This window comes from Ailuropoda melanoleuca, chromosome 2 (genome assembly GCF_002007445.2).
Source record: "Ailuropoda melanoleuca isolate Jingjing chromosome 2, ASM200744v2, whole genome shotgun sequence".
Lineage (NCBI taxonomy): Eukaryota > Metazoa > Chordata > Mammalia > Carnivora > Ursidae > Ailuropoda > Ailuropoda melanoleuca.
Window position 1 is genome coordinate 194,042,000 of NC_048219.1, and position 10,469 is coordinate 194,052,468.

At 54.7% G+C, this 10,469-nt stretch overlaps 1 protein-coding gene across 4 annotated transcripts in view; it reads left to right on the forward strand.

The window, feature by feature from the left end:
* The first annotated feature begins 476 nt into the window (after nt 1-476).
* SH3BP4 (SH3 domain binding protein 4) overlaps nt 477-10,469 on the forward strand; it is a 48,716-nt gene continuing 38,723 nt past the window's right edge. Inside the window, exons 1-3 of one of the 4 annotated variants that reach the window (XM_034655444.1) lie at nt 477-552; nt 3,646-3,993; nt 5,386-5,628. The gene's annotated coding sequence lies outside the window, so the exon portion shown is untranslated. The remainder of the gene's footprint in view (nt 553-3,645; nt 3,994-5,385; nt 5,629-10,469) is intronic. The other 3 variants (XM_034655446.1, XM_034655445.1, XM_034655443.1) reach the window with 3 other exon arrangements.

Below are 10,469 nucleotides of genomic sequence, written 5' to 3' on the forward strand. Positions count from 1 at the left end.
ACTAAGACTGCCAGTCTCTGCAGAAGAAGTGACAGCAGGTGAGGGAAGACACAGCAAGTAAAGCCCTTGTCGCAGGCTGGGTGGCCCGGGGAGCCAACTCTGACCCAGGTCTTTGCGTGGGAGGTTTACCGGAGGTTTACCGGGGGCGTGTGCTTGGGGTCAGTGCCCCTGGAAGGCCAGGGTGGGCCTCTGAGACCCCACAGGAGCTCTGAGACCCCACAGGAGCTCTGAGTCCCNGGGGAGGGTGGGACTATATGGGTCTCCAGGGGGCGGTTCCAGGCCAGGGCCCTTCTGCAGGCCTTGCTCCAGTAGCGGGGATGGAAGGCCCATCTGGGGCCGCATTGCAGCTCCCGCCACTGTCCCCACCTTACCGGGTGAACAGGGCTCAGGGTACAGTTCGCCCTAGACGTGGAAGAGGGAAAGCACCATCCTGAGTTTCGAGGCTCTGAATCCTGCGTTTCCCTTTTGTCTTGCAGCATCTGCCTTCTGTGGACGGGAGGCCGGGTCCTGGGACTTTCATTCTGACGTCAGGAAGCTGGTGGCCTGTCGGAGGTAAGCCGGGCAGCCTGGGTGTTGGGAAGAGCAGCTGCCCCTGGCCTCCTGCGTGGAGACCACCGTTGCAGCCAACGTGCATAGACCCCGGTGGGGAGATGGGCCCCGAATGCCTGCAGAGTAGCTCAGGAGGGAGGAGTCACTTCCAGAAGCTTCTTGGGCTTTTACGGCTCTGTAAACATCTCCCTCCCTGCTCTGTCTTCATATCCTCATCAGTTCTCAGTGTCCCCAACCCGGGAAGGTCAGATGGCACCGGTGACTTCCCTTTCTGGTTCCATGAAAGGAACACTCTGGCTCTACCCAGAAACCAGACGGAGAGCCCAGGTTGGCTGTCCCTTTCGTGTTTGCACAAAGGAGTTATTCTTACAACAGAAGAGGTCATGAGCTCCCAAACAAAGGCCGCCAGTGACGAGGTGCAGGTTGAAAGAGCTCCATGTGGCCGCGGTTACGGCTCAACCACAACGGGGCTCAGGAGGGCGTTTGGCCTGGGAACACATTGGCAGAACGGGCATTCTGCAGCAGCCAGGGAAGAATGGTGTCCTCATAGAATGTTCTCAGGTATTTTCTTGGCTGTTCTTTTTCCTTCTTTTTCTTAACTTTTATTATTGAAGTGCAGTCGACATACAGCGTTATGTTAGTTTCGGGTGTACGGCATGGTGACGGGACAGGTCTGAACAGGGCTCGGTGCTCGGGGATCAGTGTGGTCCCCATCTCATTGCACCCAGAGGTGGGATCTTAGCAGCGGTTGATTCTTACTCCCTTGGCCAGCGATAGAACAGTTAGCTCTGTGGGGCTGTCTACACCGCCTTCCTGGGTTGAAAAGCCACACCTGTGTCCTTACCAGGTGAAAGATCGGGTAGAATTAAATGGATCCTCTGCATACACTGGGTTGGAAGAGGGGTTGTTCACAAGAAGCCGCTCAGAGGCTTCTTCCTTCCTGATCACGTTTGAAAAATAAAAGCCCTTCCAAATAGAGTGGGCGGCCGCCTGGTTTATGCCAGGTTTTTCCTTAAGTCTTCTGTGTGCTCTGTTCAACTTGGGGGATGGGTGACTGGATTTTGTTCCAGTGTTCTTCTCTCCCCACCTTTTCTCTCAGGTCTCATTGTTTTCCAGTATCTGTTTTCCGACAGAAAGAATGTTTGGGATGCCTGCCTGTTATGTCCTGGGGGCTTTCAATAATGATGTGAGGAATCCGGGAGCTCTCTGGTCCCAGGGTCAGTCCTCCCCACACTGAGGTCTCCGGACTTAAAATACTTCTGCCCTTGCCTTATAAGTACAGCCCCTTGCCCTGGAGGCTGTGGTCTGTTTGGGTTGTGGGGAAACCCAGTGAAAGGCATCCAAATTCCTCGCATTCTTTTGGCCGGGCACAGGCAGGAATGCCAGGGTTTCAGAAATCAACCATCAAATACGAAGCTCGGTCCTTTTCTCTAGATCAACCTGATAGACACCAGTGGGTTGTACAGCATGACTCGCTGTCTGACCCCCTACGTGGTCTCCCCTCTGGGCTTGGATTTAGGGTACAGCTTGGCAAGTGTGGGCCACCCCCTCCTGAATAAGGCTGGAGGAGATTAATGGGGGCCTCTGCCTGGGACCCCTCGCCTGCTCCAGCAGTAACCTGAGCGGTATTTATGTGGCTTGCTTTTTCTGGCACTGAACCAGGGTTCCCAGGGGCAGCAAGATGTCTGGGAGGAGGAAGCAGGTTGTGGGACTCCTAGGAGCCTGGAGAGGGAGGTTCACCCTTGCTTGTGTTGGCAGGTGGCAGACGTGCCATCAGGCTGAAATTTTAGGGGAGTGGACATGTGTCCTACAGCATTTAGAAAAATCATCCATGCGGCCAGTTTTTGTGTCCACTCCCCCCCCCCAGGAACATAAGTGCAGTTTTCTCTGTGCATCTTTAATATTCGAGATCTGATTTAGCTCAAGTTCACCGTGAGGTGGAGCTTCCCAGGGCTTGAGTGTTATGTCCAGAGTTCTGCTGCTGCCTGGTCTTGTGATTTGCATGTCATTCCAGCAAGCTCCGGTTAGAGTCTCAACCTGTTAGTGACCCTCTTGTTACCACCAGAAGTAGTTCATTGAAGCACCTGCTTTAAGGCTGCTGCTCAGATGACGGACCAAGTGGGGGAGCAGAAATGAGCCCGGACTCTGTTTCTCTTCACTTTAAGACCCGTGTGAATGACCCTGTAACCGGCAGATGCCAGAACTTGGCCTCCCAGCTCCTCGGGGAGCATGCCAGCCAAGGACAGAGCCCAGTTCCTCCTTCTGAGGCTGAGGCTCGTTCCCACGGTTCTGCCAGTGCCTGGGAAGGCTTCAGCTAACCACACTCCCCTGTTTTGTTTCCTCAAGCCCTTGCCCTGCCCATTTTACAGATAAGAGGTGAGGCTTATGCCCTAAGCCCCCCCTTCCTAGCCCACCCTCCTTTACCTGGGTCCTGGGAGGACACATGCCTCACGCGGGCAAGGATCCCCGAGTCCAGTGCTGGCCAATAAAAACAAATGACAAGCCACACACGTGAGCCACAGAGCTAATTTTTAGAGGTGAAATCAGCTTTTTCTCATCCAACTGTCAATTTACTCGAAAGTCAAGGACACAATTCAGGAATGAGTTGATCTTAAAGGAAGCTGCCATTCCGCTACCTGGACCCCTCTTCTCTCTCTGTGTGGGGCCCGTCTGGCCAGGCACCCTCGGCGTGGACCACGTGGAGGAGCACCAGCGAATTCTTCCTTTCAAGGGCCACTTTTCAGACCAGGGATCTCCAGCCCTTTCTCATTGGGTGGGGTTTGGGGGCTTTGGTTTTGTTTTGAGGGGAAATTCACATCACGTCCAATGAACCATTTTAAAGTGTGCAATTGCGTGGCGTCGAGTGCCATCACAATGTTGTGTAGCCACTGCCTCTGTCTGGTCTCCCACTCTCTCATCACCCCAGAAGAATCCCCTGTACCCATGAAGTAATTATTCCCACTGCCCTGCCCCCATCCCCTGGAAACTACTGAGTGGTGACTTTTGAGGATGCGACTGGGCTCCAGTCTGTGTGCAGGGGTATCCTGCTTTCACACGTCCTCAGGACAGAGCCACTCAGCCCAGCATCCTTCACAGCAGGACGCCCAGGACTGTCACTGGCCAGATGACCCAGGGGCACCGCGATTCTGCACCTGCTGAGGCCTGCATGGACACCCCCAGGGGCAAGGTCGGACCTCACATTGTCAGCGAGGGCAGCCTCCCAGCTGTGCTTCGAACCTAAGACAGGGCTCAGCTTCTTTCAAGACCTCTGCCTGCAGATGTCTCCCATCAGGGCTGCCTCCTTAAGTAACGAGCACAGTTGGAGCTCTGAGAGGTCATGAGCCAGCTCCGTGGAACCTGGGGAATGTGGACAGATGAGAAAGCTGAGCCTCGCTCCCGGCGCTGAGTTACACTCAGGGCGGCTTCTGCGTTCTTGAAAGCCCGGTATGTTAGCCTCGTTCCCGGCCCGCCCTCTTCAGCCTCTTTCAAGCAGGGAAGTCTTGAGGACAGATGAGAAATTTTTAACATACTTGGTTTGGAGATAAAGGTGTGAGTGAATGAAGACTCCACCATTGTTCATCTCAAGAGCCTCCCAGTCTCTTGCTGAAACCCACACAGACTGCAGAGAACTCCCCAATCTAATCAGAAAACCCCACATCTCCCTATCTCTCCGGCTTGCGTTTTCCCCTTGTTAGTTCATTACTTAAAGCTGACAGGGCGTTGGGAAGGGCAAAGTGAATGTATTTTATTCTTGGGTCAGAAAAGTGTCTCTGCAAAGAGCTTAGCACCTTCCTGTTTTCTAAGTGTAGACGAATTTCAATTACGAATCCGTGAGCATTTTGCGTAAATTAATTTCTTTGGATCTCAGTCTCCTTGTCTGTAAAAATGGAGCCAGTGTCTAGAAAGTTCTTAAAGATTAGAAGGAACTAAATAGGCTCTCAGACTTGCTCAGATGAAATAGGGTGATTGGAAGGATCCAGACCAAGCACAGTGGGTCGTGAGGACCTGAGAACAGGATTTGAGAAATGGACCTGCTTTTCAGGAATTGCATGAGCCGTGTCCCCCCACACGCACACCTGTGCTCTGCCCCATCACCTGGCCTGTGCTGCTCACCCAGCGTGCACCTGGCCCAGGGATGGCCACCAGCCAGCGCACAGCTGTCCTTGGCGAGACCTGCCCCGGGCCACTTTTGCATTTCCCTGCTTCCAGCGCAGCCTTTTGAGCCAGTCCTCGGTGGTTGGGTCAGCAGGCGGGCTGCCGATCGGCTCCGCCGTGGAGGTGTCCATTGCTGATCCATCCGGGGGAGTGTGCAGGGCCGTGGGGGTGTCCCTGTGCCAGGCAGTGACAGCTGGTGGTGCCCCTGGGCCGGTGAGGAGGTGACCTGTGTGCATCCTTACCTGGGCTTACATGCAGTTTCCTTTCCTTCTTCCTCTCTTTCCGTCCTTCCCTCTCCCTCCCCACCTCCTTCCTTTGAAATCTGGCACCATCCCATCATTTTGGGCAAGTCATTTAGCCTCTCTGGACCTTCTTGTGTCTTTATTGAGGGCCCCCCAGGGCATCCGTCATGGGGCTTCTCTGAACACGGGGTTGATGTGGTCGGGGGGCAGCCCTCCCCTGACACTGCGGTTCACGCCGTTTGTCAGGCACCTTGCCTTCCCCTCCTCATGCCGTCCCGGGGGTCCCAGAGGTCAGAAGAGGGATTCACATGACTCGCTGGCCAGAGTGACTACTAACATGGGGCCCCTCTTTCCCAGAGGTGAGCAGCTGGCCTGCGGGGGGTGGCTGTGCAGAGGGACCAGCTGGATCTTTCTGGCACACTCTGGTTGTGTGTTTTAGGCTCCTGTCGCCATCAGGCAGACACAGGTCCGGAGTTCCTGTGATGCACCCGGAACCTCCTTTCCACTCCGTCGACAGCGGGGAAAGCTTTGCATTTGGCAGAAGAGGAAGCAGAGACTTTGAAAAAGCCCGCCATCTGTCCGAGCTCAGCGTTTTCCCAAGGTCACAGGGTCTTCCCGTTACAACCTGGCCATCCGCCATCCCAACAGGTCCGGGGTCTGCCCACGCCTCTGCCCGTCCCTGGTGAGGGTCTGCCATGCTCAGCACCTGTGTGGTGTGCCTGTTGCCCTGGCCGCTTGTGAGCCGCTTGTGAGCCGCTTGTGAGCAGGGACCCCGCCCCCACCCCCATCCACCCCTGGGCCGCCCTGGACTCTGCTCAGTAAACACAACTTGATCCTTTTTCCTTTCTTCCTTGTCGTCACCATAAACCCTGTTTACCCGTGCTGCTCCCTGTGGGAGCTGGAATGTGCAGCCCCTCTCTGCTTTCAGTTGTCGGTGACATGGTGGAGGCTTTCAGTTGGCCTGCGATGTCCTCAGATCGTGTCCACCCTCTGTTTTGGGCCTTGTTCTGTTCAACATCATTTTTATTGTGAAGCAAGCAGGTGTGTTTAACCTGGGCCCGTGGCCTCCTAGCGTGGTCCTTCTAGAGGCTCTGCAGCGGGATTTATAGCTACAGGTGGTTTTCTGCAGAGAAAGCCCCTAGCCCTTACCGCATTTCTCTAAGTATCTGCACCCCCCAAAAAAGGGCAACAGCTCCTGACTTGGAAGAAGGCCGAAGACAGGCTTGGGGATAAGTGGGAGGTAAGAGGAGCGGGGGCAGGGTCGGACGGGGGCACCGAATGTCTCCTCTGGGCTGGAGTGCTCAGCGAGACCAACGTCAAACCAGACAGAAACCAGTTAAATCTGTTCTTTCCTTTATCTCCTCATTAATTCTTTGCTTTTTGATAAATCCAGCTATTATTTGCTCATTTACAGAAGGAGGGAGACTTGGCTTATGGAAATTCTTTGGATTTTAGTTGAACTTGGCTTATTCGGAATAACACCTGAAAATCAAAGGCGCTCTGCGCGTGGCTAATGGGAACCTAGCGTCCGCATTACTACCAGGCTGTCTGTGGGTCTTCCTGAGTTGTTCGGGCTGCACGGTGTTGAGGTCTTGAAGTGGCATTTGAAGAGGAGTTGATGAACTGGCTTTCAAAGGAGGCTGGTTTTTTAATGAATGGTGCGCGAGGTTCCAGGGCCCAAGTCAGATCTGGCAAAGAGGAAGCTTCAGGGAGAGAAATGTTACTGTGCCGTGTTTGAAGAGCTCCTCTGTAGCTTCGTTTTATATTTAAATTTTGCACGGCACTTTATAGTTTGCAAAGCTCTCCTGAGATTTGTTCCTGATCTTGGGGAGAGGTAGGGCGAGCCTGATAATAATTACTAACCTCATTGGGAGCTTTGTGCCTCGGAGAAGCCGAACAGTGATTAAAAGCGAGGTCAGACCTCAGCACCATCACACAGGGGCCCCATAGCAGGAGATCTGGGGTCCAATGGTGGAAGGCTAAGCAGGGTTCTAGAATTGTCCATCAGCAGAAGTCGCCCAACTATCACAGAGGCCAGGGGCGCCTGGATGGACCTGACAGGAATGTCGCTCACCAGATTCCCATCTGGCTCAGATCACTTGATTTCAGAGGGATTTAAAGTGACTTCAGAATCGGGCCTCCGTCTGCCAGGGCCTAAATGTTTGTCAGGGGGGCAGGTTTGGGTATGAGTCACTAGAAATCAGTTTGCCCACCTTGGGATGCCAAGTTACCGTGGAAATTCTTCAGGGTACCACACATGAGTGGGCGTCAGAGTGAATCTGAGTGAGCCTGTGGGTGGCCCGGCGAGGGGCCCCGTGGACGGGGTGTGGCTGGGTGACAGGAGCTGGCAGCACCCTTCCGTTGCAATCCCCCAGTGAGACTGGGCCAGCGTGACCCAGACAGTCTCTTCTGTCAGGGTCTGGCCCTCAGACACTGGACTCGGGGGCGGGCTTGGATCCTACAGACCCAGGCCATGGAGGCCAGGCTACCAGTTGATCGATCCCACGTGAGAACAGCGGACGCTTTGGTGAGCGCGTCCTGGCTGTGCAGATGGGGGGTGGGATGCTGCAGCTATGTGTCGCTTTATCGCTGGGGAGAAGAACTCTCTTGGGGAGAACCTTTTGCTCCCACTTGACCAGTGTGGCTCCGGAGGGGTGTGGCCCGGACTCTGGAGCGAACCTGTCTGGGTGGCTAACAGCAATGCGGCCCCACTAACTGACCCTCTGTTGTGCCTCAGTTTGCTCATCTGTAAAATGGGAACAAGAAGCTGCAGTTGGACGCGTGTGGCGCCTTCATGGCTACAGCTGCGCTCCCACCTTGTGCAGAAGCGCGGCTGTGGCTAGAGCTGGACCTGCGGGGACGGGGACTTGGGCTGGAGGCTGGGAGGCATTGAGTGTCTGCTTCCACACCCCTGGCCTTCCTCAGCTTGCCTGCGGGAGTCTTCCTGTTTTTGCTTAGTGAGTTGGAGTTGGGTCTTTAGAGCCCTAAAAAGCACACAGATGGTCCCAGCCCATCCCTGTGCAGGGTCACTGCTGCAGAGGGCATGCGTGCTCCGGGCTCTTGGTCAGTGCCTCTGACCAGTACCACCTCCATCCCTCCTGTTCGTGTCTTCGTCCTTCTCCTGCTTTTCCTTTGATGCCTCCTTTCCTTTCTCCTGACGGCACGTATGTTCCTTTTGTCCCTTAGTGGTCTATTGCTGATTATAACTGAGACATGTCTCTGTGTGTACCAGTTTTTTGGTGAAGGTACGTTTTCTGACTGTTCAGTCTGCATACACACATTTTAGCCCCAGATGGGTTTGTGATGGACCCGTGTTAAAGTGTTCCTATCCCGCGATAGTTAGGAGATTGACAAAGTTGTGCCACCACCCTCTCTATCTGGTTCCAAAACATTTTACCCAAAAAGAGACCTGCGAGCAGAGACCTGTGAGCAGTCACTCGACAGCCCTCCCTGCCCCCGGCCGCCGGCAACCAGTGACCTGCTCTGTCTCTGGATGTGTCTGTCCTGGAGCCGTACGGTATGTGACTGTCTGTGACTGTCTTCTTCATTTACCGTGATGTTTTCAGGGGTCCTCCACGGTGTGAATGGGTCAGAATTTCCTCCTCCTTTGTGGAGAGTAGGACCCCATTGTGTGTGTGGCTACACACGTTTTGTTGGTCTGTTGTTCCGTTTGTGGACGCCTGACTGTTTCTGCTTTGTGGCGATGGTGCGTCGTGCTGAAACTCACTCTATTTTGATGTTCTAACTAAATTCTGAGAGCTGTCTTCTCTGGTCTGCTGGTTCTGGAGAGACCCCTGGCTTTGGACTTCAGCTCCCCCAGCCGGTCCCCACCCGGTCCCCAGTGTTTATCAAACCTCCAAGAGCCAGGGCTTTACTTAATTGCCTCTTGATGAAAGTCCCCTCAAATGATGCTGATCTGAGCACAGCGTCCCCTTCCTGGCGGCACGCTGGAGTGACAGCTCGCGTGTCCCCACCCATGACAGGCCAGGGCAAGGCCCAGGAACCTGCATTTCACAGACCCTGATGGACGGTGGGCCGCCACCGTGCTCCGCTGCCTTGTGTCTGCACTGGTCCCATCGCCGCCTTTCGGAGAACCTCAGAAGCACCAGGTGTTTGCTGAACCCTGCCTGACAACCGGATTTTGCAGGTTGAGCACATATCTTACTGGCCAGACATGGTGGGGGCGGGAAGGGAGAAGGGGGAGTCACAGCCTGTTGGCTTTTGGAACGATGCGCCACCGTGGGGTCACCGTGTGCCCGAGCACTTAGCTTCCATTAAGCAGATGCACTCGGCATTCCAAGGTTGCATCCCCGTGTCCTTGACAGTGGGGGTTTGGCCCCTGGGGGGCGTGGGAAGCAGGCAGAGCCCCTGTAGCTGTCCAGCTCCCCCCACCCCTACCAGCTCCAGGCACTCATTTTGTCCTGGGCTGGCCGGATGGAGGAAACCAGAGAATGCCGCCCTCTCTGTACTGGGAGCTCCCTGGGCACCACCTCTTTTCACTGAGGGTGCAGCTGTAGATGGATATGGGATGGCAGGGGAGCCATGTGGCCTTGGACTTTGCCTCCTTTGTGTCTTCTCTTCGTTGCAGCAGGGTTTTTTTCCTCCTCTTCTTCCCTCCTCTCCTCTCCTTCCCTTTCCTTTCCTTTTCTTTTCTTTTTTCCTTTGGAGATGGCTCTGTCCAAGGAAATTTCAGAAGGGCTCCTCGCTGCTTTGGGCAGTATCCTACCTAACATTCTTAGGTTTTGGTAAAGAATAGATCAATCAGAAATCTGCAGAGTAGCATTTCTGTGGGAAACAATGTGTATTCCCTTTTATTTTTAAGGGGTTTTTAAGTGCGATTCTAAAACAGTCCAGAAAGGAACCTGTGGGATGAAGGCATCCAGTCCTGGAGGATTCTCAGGACCAGCGGTCTCCACACTCAGGATTCACCTCACTCTGCTTTGCCCCTGGGGCCACCGGCCTGGGTGTCTGCTCAGCCAGCAAGCGGACCTCCTGGGGATGCACGTGTTGGTCTGTGCTACCTGAGGCATCCAGGATCACCCCTCCATCCTGCGGCTGTGCCCAGGGCCCAGAGAAGGACAGAGACAGGGAGGTAGTGAGGGAGGGCTCTGGGCAGGTGCGGCGACAGCAGCAAATGGCCTGTATACCATCAAGGTGAAGCTTTGGGTTTGGGTTTGGGGTACCACGCAACACCTGCGCGTCCTGGAGTGAGTTTTTTCTCCAAATCAGTTTCATTGTCTCTCCTCATCGAACCTGGAGATTTAAATGCGTTGTTAAGGCTTTTTTCGCCGGGCCTGACTGGTGATATAGTCTTCCTAGTTAGAATGGACATGATCTCTGCTTTCCTGGGGCCTGGGTGAACCCACACCCAAGAAATCAAGTGGGGGGCCAGACTGCGGGCAGTTGGGGGTGGGGCCCAGGTGAGAGGTGGGGAGTGGCTGAAGGAAGGCCGGCGGTAGAGGAAGGAGAAGGAGCTGGCCAGAGAGCAGGTAGAGTCTGGAGCCGTGACGACAACGTGTGGCC